Below are 10,649 nucleotides of genomic sequence, written 5' to 3'. Positions count from 1 at the left end.
TAAAACATTGTTTTATGTATTCACCATCCGTATATGGTTTGCCTCTCTTAGCAATCTCTTGACTAACTACAAAACTTGCAAAATTAACATAGTTGGAGATTGCACCTAGTGATTAAACACAGAATTTGAATTTTCTTGACTTCAGAAGTTCCTCAAGTGCTTTCTTCATTGCATTACCAACAAAATATTTATTAATAAAGTATTAAAGTTCTCTCCAAATTAGATTTTTTGTTATGCGCCAATTTTTCTTTACAAATAAGACAGGTTGGAAAGCTATTTACATTCTGAAATGTAAAAGACTCGGTCCTTTCCACTTTAAAATCATATATTCGTCTTTCATTTTTCCTTGTTTTTTCTTTGTAACCATGTCAAACAGGGCACCTATAAAAATGTTTCATTTTAAAATAAAGCCACCAACACCAAACCATCATCTTTAATCCATAAAAGAATTAATAATGGATCACACACTGTTAGTTCATATTCATTCCCTCCATTCCCCACCAACCCTTCCTTTTTCTGTGACAGAAATTGAGTACCCAGAGGCAGGCAGGCCGAGCCATTGCTACACCTACCTGATGACACGCTGCTGATTTAGAAGGTGCAGTCTTCTTCTGAGGGCAGCCAACAGAGAGAGGATGCTGCTTCAATGCTATGGAGCCATGCAGAAAGTCACGCCCCCGCCTATACCACATGACCCGACTGAAGCTGTGTAGAGCCTGCCGCTGGGGCTGCACACAGAGCACACACTGACAGAGGCTCGGAGCAGAGTCCTGACTCCTGGCACACAGAAGAGCTGCATTAAGGAGTGTAAAGAGCCGCATGTGGCTCATGAGTCATGGCTTGCTGACCACTGGACTAAAGGTTTTCTTTTGATAAATCTGCTGTAAAACTTGTTTGTTTGTTTGTTTTGGGGACACACCCGGTGACGCTTGGGGTTACTCCTGGCTATGTGCTCAGATATACCTCCTGTCTTGGGGGATCATATGGGACCATGGGATTTAACTGTGGTATGTTCAAGGTTAGCCATATGCAAGGCAAACATCCTATCACTTGTGCCACCGCTCCAGCCCCAAGGACTCATTTTTATATGTAATTTCTTTTTTGACCTTGCTGCTTTTGGTATTCTATCTAGATACGGTTTTCATCATTGTGAATAGGATATGCCTAGGGTGCTTTTATTGGGTCTCTTTTATTTGCTACTGTGGTATACAATAAGCCGTGAGTGAATATACACTTCAGCCTGGAAATTTTTATAATTATATTTGAATGTTGCTTCTTCATGGAAGTATACTTCTGGCTCCCTGGGACTACTTATGTTGTTTCTGTGGAATTATCCCAGAGTTCTATTGTTGTTTGTTCACTAATTTTAAAGATATTTTCCATCTTCTGTTTGTTTATCTTAAACAATTTTTCTAATCTCTTTTGTTGTATGAAGGCATCATTCAGCTCATCTTCTAGCTCACTGATTATATTCTCAGCATCTGTTTCACTCTGCTGTAGAAGCCTTTCAATAATTTTTTTATTGACCACATTTTTGTTCCATCATTTCTGTTTGATTCTTTCCTTGTTTTTACTCTTTTGAGTCTTATTGGCTATTTGTTTCATGGTTTCTTTCAGTTCTTTGAATATATTTAATGTTTCCTCTATAAAGTTATTATCAGAGAAGTTATATATGCCTGGTACTAGTTGAGTCTTTAAAAATGTTTATTCATTTGAATTGACTTCTATTTGTTACCTTTAAATTGCGAAACTGTGATGGTGTTTCTTTATTTCTCTCTTTCTTTTTTTTTTTTTTTGCTTTTTTTTTTTTTTGGTCCAAACTCATGGCTATGTGCTCAGAAATTATTCCTGACTTGGGGGACCATATGGGACTCTGGGGGATCGAGCCGCACACATAATGACCTCCATCAAATGATATATATTAAAAACAGACATATTAGGAAAACAATAAAGATAACAGAAGAAAGCTTAAGTGGTATGGAGATGTTAAGAAGAGGAAAACAACACTGTAAAATTATTGTCCCTACTGTGAAGAAAGTAGTGCTAGAAGTTTGTAAAGTTTAAGTATAATACTCTATCAATAACATTACAGCAAACCACAATTCCTAAAATTTTAAAAAATTCCTGTCATAAAAGAAAGGCATGTGGTGAGAGGAAAATTGGGAACAGTTGTGAACTGATATGGACATATATGAAAGGACCAAACCAAAATATGTTGACTGAAACTCATTGACAATAACTTTGCAAATCATGATGCCTCTATAATAAATTAAAAATAAACTAGCATGTTGATTTATAATTTGGTATTTGTTGCAATGAATCTCTCATGTATCTAAATGGCAGATAAAAATAGTCACAAAAATCAAAAGAAATTTTATGTCTGCCTGATGGTTGAATATACATAAATATCATTATATCTACTTCTTGTGATCAGTAGTTATATAAAGTTAATTCCATAAATATAATTGTTTATTATATTTTCTTTTTTGGCCTACTTTTTGGGGGGCCACACCGGTGATACTCAGGGGTTACTCCTGGTTATGCAATCAGAAATCGCTCCTGCTTGGGGGACTATCTGGGAAGCTGAGGGATGGAAACGGAGGCCTTCCTAGGCTAGAACTGGCAAGGCAAATGCCTTAACAATCTGAGCCACCACTCTGGACCTTCTTGTGATTTTTTTTGTCTACATTTAAGTTCCTGTTCCTTTGACTAATACTTACAGATTAACTAAATTTATATAAATCTTCAGTGCTATAGAAATAGTGCAGAAATTATTTTATTTGCTTTGCATAGCACAATAATATACATATGTAAATTACATCACTTGCATAATAAATTAAGGCAAGAACATATACTGATAGTGAGCACTGCTGCAAGAGTCCCTGGCATCCAATCATATTCTACATCAGATTCTGTGGATAAAACATTAGAACATTATTATAGGCCTTTGTAGTGAGAGGTTGATTGAATACCTGTTCAATCTAAACAGCTGTTTATATCATTGCAGGTTTCTTTGTAGTATAAAATAGAGTAAGGGCTTTGTGTTCTTTTTCATTTGATTTGATCACTTCTCCTCACTATATCCTAGCACCTATAGTGTTCCAAGACCTAAACTTTATCCTAATATCTGCATAGAAATCCTAAAATCTCTAATTACAGAGCACTGACTTTGACAATCCCAACTGAACAGAAAATTTCCTGGCACCATAAAGAAAGACCTTGGGGTTTGACAATGAACATGTCAGAGTATGTAGTTGGTCTCATAAAAGTATGTCCTATGGTGGAGACACCTTGTATCTCTTAGGCCAAGGAAATTTCCTTTCTAATTTTCACAATACTTACTGTGCCTTTGCAAAAAAAAAAAAAAAAAACCCAACAACAACAACAACAAAAAAAACCTTTCCAAACCAGCTGCCTTCTTTTGTTCTTCTTTTAATTTTTCTCTTTTATTTATTTCTTTAAATTTATATTCATAGTTTCTAGACTGTGACTCCTGCCAATATTTTTTTCTTTTTTATTAACAGAATCATAAAATATGAATCATCTTCTGCCTCATATTTCTCTGTCTTCCTACAAATTGAGAACAAAAAGTAGATGGCATCAGGGGCAGTCTCGTGAACAATGAATGGAAATAAAAAAAAAAACAGATTTAAATACCCAACCCAAAGTCAATGGCAATAAAATCAAGAGACCCAAAATACAACAAGTTATACACAAAAGGGACCTGTTACACTAGCAGTCCAGGGGGCTTAAGGTGGAGGTATGGGATGAATGCTGGGAACAGTGAAGGAGGGAAGTCAATACTGATGGTGGGAATTGCCCTAATTCAATGCCACCATGTACCTTAAATATAACTGTGAAAAAGACTTGTCATTCAAGAAAATAATAAAGCAAATTAAAAATTATGTCACTTGATGTCATCAACATATATGTATTTTCTTAAAATATATTGTGTTTTTATAATTTCTCTTGATATATTTTATTAACTTCTATCAAATACAATATAATATTATATTCGAATATATACTTTACAAAGTGGGTGCTATGAAATTTAAATAGTACATACAGAAAGAATGAAGAAAAATAACCAGCAGTGGCCATCAGATTGAGAAAAACCAAGACATATTTAAAGAGAATTCCTGTTGCCATATCAGAAAATGCTGCAAACATTCCATGTGAAATTTAGTTTGAAACATCAGTTTCCCAGGGGACTCCTCCTGAGTAAGTGTGATGACACCTTATCTGCAGTAGCACGATTGATATTTCTGTAGATTCATACACCAAGATGGCTAAACTGAGAACCTAACCCACCAGGAAGAAAATGCTTTCTGAGAGACTGTTTCAGTGTTACTATTTCCAGCAGATTTTCGATCACTTGATGATGGACATTTTAGGTTTATTAAGAATGTGAAACAGTTTCACTAGTTTCCCAGGGTGATGGCATATAGGAAGCAAATTATATTCTCCAAGATTATACAGCCTTAGGAGGCATGTGTCTGAGGCGGCAGGTTAACAGTGACAACAGTGAGGCATCAAAAAGTAACCAAAAGTTCATTTGCCTCCTAGGTAGATTCAAACACTGCACCTCAGCACTGTTTTGAAAGGCTAGAAACACTCTGTACACATTCTTTCCGCATGTGGAGAACAAGTGCTTTCGTCACTAAATTTAATGAACCCATTGGAATAATAAAGAAGTGTTTGAATTTAAACTTTGAATTTAAATTTATCCCAGGGGGTTAATATGCTAGTCAAAAATAGAGGGTAATTACTAGTTGTAGGAAACAGACCACTGTATCATATAGCATACCAGCATAAAAGACTCCTCTTTTAAAAAGCTTAAATTTAGGTAAGGAAATAATTTGTCAATAAAGATCTCTAAAACTAAAGTGGGTTTTAAGAAAACTCTCTATAAAACTTTTCAAAATAGAGTTGAAATTTAAATAAAATGACTGATTTCTCGCTGTACTATTAACACTATTTAAGCTGACTGGTTTTTATCAATTTAGATGGAGATTTCCTGCTCGTAAAATTTGAGAATTCAGAATAAATCTCAAAGAATTTTTTTAATCTTGACTAATAATATTTAAGGCTAAACAAAAGAATACTAGGTATTTAATAAATGTTATTATCTTTGGTCTATTCAGAATAAATCTCAAAGAATTTTTTTAATCTTGACTAATAATATTTAAGGCTAAACAAAAGAATACTAGGTATTTAATAAATGTTATTATCTTTGGTCTAATTTCCCTTGACAAATATATATATACACATATCTATAGATATACATATCTATACACTTATAGATATGTATATAAATATATTGGTGTTTGGGCAACATGCGGTGATGCTAAGGGGTTACTTCTTGCTATGAGCTCAAAAATTGCTCCTGGTTTTGGGGACCATATGAGATGCCATGGCATCAAACCACAGTCTTCCCTGGGTAGGCTTCATGCTAGGCAAAACCCTTATCGCTGGGCTATATCTCCAGCCCCATAAATGTATTTGTGATAGTCTGATTATAACCAAATCTATTATTAAAGCTACATATTTCAGTTATAAAATAATATTTATATATACATGTACTTTTTTTGAAAATAAATATACCAAGCAATATGCTTCACTAACTTTTATATACACAATAAGTAACATATGACATTTAAAATATAAATAGTACCATTTTACTTTCATCTATTCTGAGCTCTTATAAAGAAGCTAATACATAGTAAGTAATCAGTGGGTGAGTTCTGAATAAATAAATGTTAAGATTTTAATTTATGGCCCAAATATAAATTTTATATGTCATTAGTAGAGGAGAAAATTTTATTAGCTGGAAAAGGACTCCAAGCCTAATACAGAGGTTTACAGACTACCTGTGATTCCTAGTCAACTGAGTATTCAGTGCAAGACCATACAAGATGCTGTATTTCTAAGATTCTGCAGCGCTGAAAAATGTCTGGAATACCCTATAAAGGTTAGGGAAGAACTTCAGTTTCAATTAATTTAAGTATTTATGAGTTTGTAACTTCCTGTCTTTGAAGTGAAAGTGACTAGATTAAAAATTTTAACTACAGGGACTTGAGCAATAGAGCAGCTGTAGGGCATTTGTCTAGCACATGGCTGTCCCAAGATGGACATCATCGATCCATGGTGTCCCAAGCCTGGAAAGATTTCTAAGCGCATAGCCAAGAATAACCCCCGAGTGTCACCGGGGTGGCCTAAAAAAACATTTTTTTTTAATTGCAAAAGATTTCCCATCTCTTCCTATTCCTGGAATTGGTATGGCTCAGTTTCATCAGGCAATGATACTTGCCTAAACTAGACAATAAATATTGAGAAGGTATATATTTCTTTTTTTTTTTTCTACTTTGGAATTTTGGTGATTACACCCCTCAGTGCTCAGGGGAACTCCTGGTTCACCACTCAAGAATAAGTCCTGGATGTGATCAGGAGGCACATCTTTTTCCACATGTTTAAATACAGGTACAATAATAATACCTATATTATTTCACTCATAGGTTAGAATTTAAAATTCACAAAGTAATTAACTATCTAAACAAAATTATGGTATTTTTTATTTATTTTTTTGGAATAGTTATTTTTTTCACTGGGTAAAAATGGATGAATAAACAAACTAGAAAATAAGGTTATTTACCAATATGATAAATAAATTTTATGTTTTAGAGGTTGTCTAGGATGAAATTAAATTAGCATTTATCAAATAAAATTATAGTGGAAACATTGGTTTTAGCCAACCAAGACTAGACACAAGACACATATGTATGTATATATACATGTATTGTATTAGCTAGTAGCATGTTGATTCCATCATAAATAAAGGCTTGTGGTAAATTTCTTATCAGAAATGTTAACGTTCATACTTCTATCTTTTATAATGATGTTTTCTCACATTGTTTTATGAGAATCATAGAGAAGACACATGAAACAGAACATATCATGTGATTGCTAGTTAGAACTAGTACTTTGATTCTGGGTGCTATTGTAATAACTTTAGGATTGGCTTGTGGGTAGCTTTGGTATTTTTTTGATTAATTATTTTCTGCTAAAGAATAAGAGTCTGTTTCCAGATTAATCTTTCTAACATATAGAAAACGTAGACTTCACTACACACACACACACACACACACACACACTATGGTCTAATTGAAGAATTGTTTAGACAGTAAATTCCCATATTTATAGTTTAGTAATTAGAAGAATATTTATCTATTTGGTTTATGACATTAAATCTGGCCATACTCAGGGTACACTCTTTACTCTGTTTTCAGGGGTCACTTATAGTTGACATTAAGGAATCATGTGCAGTGACTGATTGAAATCAGTTCTACTATGCACAAGGAATGTGGCCCTACTCATTGTACAGTCTCTGAATCCTGGAAAAAATTTAGTGTTTTTTCTTGGAAAGAAGTATTTCACTTGTCATAAAGCTGTATATTTAACTAACAACAAATTTTATTTGGAAAACTATTTATGTAGAGGACAGAAAGTTGAGAACTTAAGCACTACTAGGAATGGTTCCTATTTTGTTTTTAATTTTATTGTACCAAAAAGTATCAATCACACTTGGGATGCCAAGGTTAAATCTTTGATGTTTGATTATCTCTCATCCAACACCAAGAGTGATTCCACAATCACTGCTCCAGAATATTAAATAGGAGTATTGGATATGCTCCCCAAATTAAAACAATCAGAATAAAATGCTATTAAATGTATTAAACTATGGGACTACCTTTACAAAAAGACAAAAATATAAAGTGATTTTGATACTTTTTATTATTTTATTTTGATTTTATTTTTATAAACTATTAAATCTCCTTCTCTACAAGAGATCCTGGGCTTACAAGGTGTTTAAAAGAAAAAAAAGAAGAGAAAATAAAATGTCTGCCACAGAAAGAGGCAACAGAAATCGTGATGGAAAATGAGCATTGGTAAAGGAAAGGTGTTGTATATTTTATGACTGAAACTCAATCATATACAACTTTCTAATTGTGTACCTCATGGTGATTCAATTAAAAAGTTACTTATTACAATATTTTTAAAAGAGACACTGGACTGTATTAATAAGAAAATATAAAAGCAAAGCAAGTCTATCTTCAGGAACTCTAAAGACAAGTTAGTAAGCTATATCACCTAGGCTATTATTAAAACCAATATTTTTATAAATCCACTTTGAATTTCTTTCTTTATAAGCAGAAAAATAATAAAATAATAATTACAGTGCATTGTTTTTCTATTTTTCTCTGGGAACTGTCTAAAAGATGCTTTTCTATCTTTTCTTAATATTTACAAGTTTAAGATCAGATTTTTAAAGCTATGAAAAATAGAGTTGAGTTTTAAGCACAAGTCTTACATAGGCTTGTGTGAGCAAGCTGAAAAATGTGTGAGCAAGAGAACAGAAAAAAAGGTTTTACAAAGTCCTATCACTTACAGCCAGACAAATTAATGAAGATAGTCCTTAGTATAAAGCAGTACAGTTAACTTAAAAAGTAGAGATAGCTTCTTCAAAATAAATAGGGGAGTTGTGAATGTAGCTCAGTAAAAGAGTACATAACTTACATTCATTAGACCATAAAACAGACATTGTGACCACAAAATAGGAAGGTAGGAGGAAACAGGAAGGAAGGAAGGAAGGAAGGAAGGAAGGAAGGAAGGAAGGAAGGAAGGAAGGAAGGAAGGAAGGAAGGAAGGAAGGAAGGAAGGAAGGAAGGAAGGAAGGGAGGGAGGGAGGGAGGGAGGGAGGAAGGAAGGAAGGAAGGGAGGGAGGGAGGGAGGGAGGGAGGGAGGAAGGAAGGAAGGAAGGAAGAAGGAAGGAATAGAAAGAAGGAAAAATGAATGAATAAATGAAAACAGATAAATGAAAAAGAAACCTATCTGGAGTACATACAGGTGGGGGCGGGGTGGGATGGAGGGAGATTTGGGACATTGGTGGTGAGAATGTTGCACTGGTGAAGGGGGGTGTTCTGTACATAACTGAAACCTAGTCACAATCATATTTTTAATCAAGATGTTTAAATAAAAATATTAATAAAAAAAGAGTGAAAGAAAAAGGCATAGGAAGGCAGGAGAGTACAATTGGATCTCTAAAAACAGATCAATGAGTTATCTAACATAAAGTCAAAGACAAAAAGAAGCCCAATGTATTATAGGATAATGCCAGTAAATGGCTAGCTAAAATTGAAAATTGTGTAGAAACAAAGTGGTCATTTCAATGAATAAACAGTTTTTTAAAATACCTTATCTTTAATACTAAGCAGCTGTCAGGAGAGATGAAGGCATAAAATTTTCCTATACATGGATAGACATGGAAACTATTATGCTGAGTGAAATAAGTCAGAGGAAGTGAGATAGACACAGAATAGTCTCACTTATATATGGGGTTTAAGAAAAATAAAAGGTATTATTTTGATAAAACCCAGAACAATAGAGATAAGGACTGGAAGGACTGGCCCACAATATGCAGCTTACCGCAAAGAGTGGTGAGTGCAATTAGAGAAATAACTACACTAACAACTATTATGACAATGATAATGAGTGAGAGAAGTAGAATGCCTGTGTCAAATACACACAGGGTGTAGGGGGGACGAAAATGGGGCATTGGTGGTGGGTATGTTGCACTGGTGAAATGGAGTATTCTTTTTATGACTGAAATCCAATTATAAACATGCTGTAATTATGGTGCTTAAATAAAGATATTGTTAAAAAATAAAAATAACTTAGAGAACTAAGCAAAAAAAGGGACAAAAAACCAAAATAGTAGTTTTTTAACTGTTTATGAGTTCATTAGCAATTTGATTCAGTAAGTAAAAGAATTCGTGAACTTGATGACTTCTTTTCTTATGTCATTAGGTCACAGTCACTGAAAGTAAACATAATGAGAATAATAAAAGAAAGCATAAGATATTTATATTATACCATAAATAAATATAATACACAGAGTGTAAGAATCATAGGAAATATATAAGTATACATACATACATTTATACACATATATATACATATATATATATTAAGTACATGACCCACCTTTAGGACTGATATTGAAGAGATACCAAGTGCTGAATTATTTCAGGGTGACCTGGCTGAAAGAGGACCCCGATCTTTGTAAACTTTGAAACTTTATAGAAGACTGAGAATGAGCCCTGTCAAAGGCTCCATGATCCATTCATCATATCCACCTGTCTATGTCCATGCCACCACCAAAAGACCCTTTCACAGCTGAAGGCAGAGTGAAGCTGGCAATTGATTGTCCCGGAACCAAAGTTTCCAACATGTACAAATACAAACTTCCAAACATCAGAGAACTGACAGCCCAATGGCACAAAAATTAGGTGAAAAATTTGTGTAGAAGCCCAATAAGCTCAATGATTGAAACAACAATACTGAAAACTCAGTACTAAACAACTAAAAAATCTAAGGCAATTATTCTGGTAACATGATTATGTAATAATATATATTGTAATAAGAAAAATAAAGTGAATTTTCTTGTTTAACTAAGGGGCAAGAATGGAAGTTGTAAAGAAAACTGGGAATATGGGTGGAGAAAGGTAACATTGGGTTTAGTCTGTCTTGGGGCCATTGCATATCTGAAACAATTGCATTTTGAGCAACTTTATAAATAATAGTCTTTAAAA

The sequence above is a fragment of the Suncus etruscus genome, chromosome 4 (genome assembly GCF_024139225.1).
Source record: "Suncus etruscus isolate mSunEtr1 chromosome 4, mSunEtr1.pri.cur, whole genome shotgun sequence".
Lineage (NCBI taxonomy): Eukaryota > Metazoa > Chordata > Mammalia > Eulipotyphla > Soricidae > Suncus > Suncus etruscus.
The sequence above is the reverse complement of the archived record's forward strand: the minus strand, read 5'-3'. Positions refer to the sequence as shown.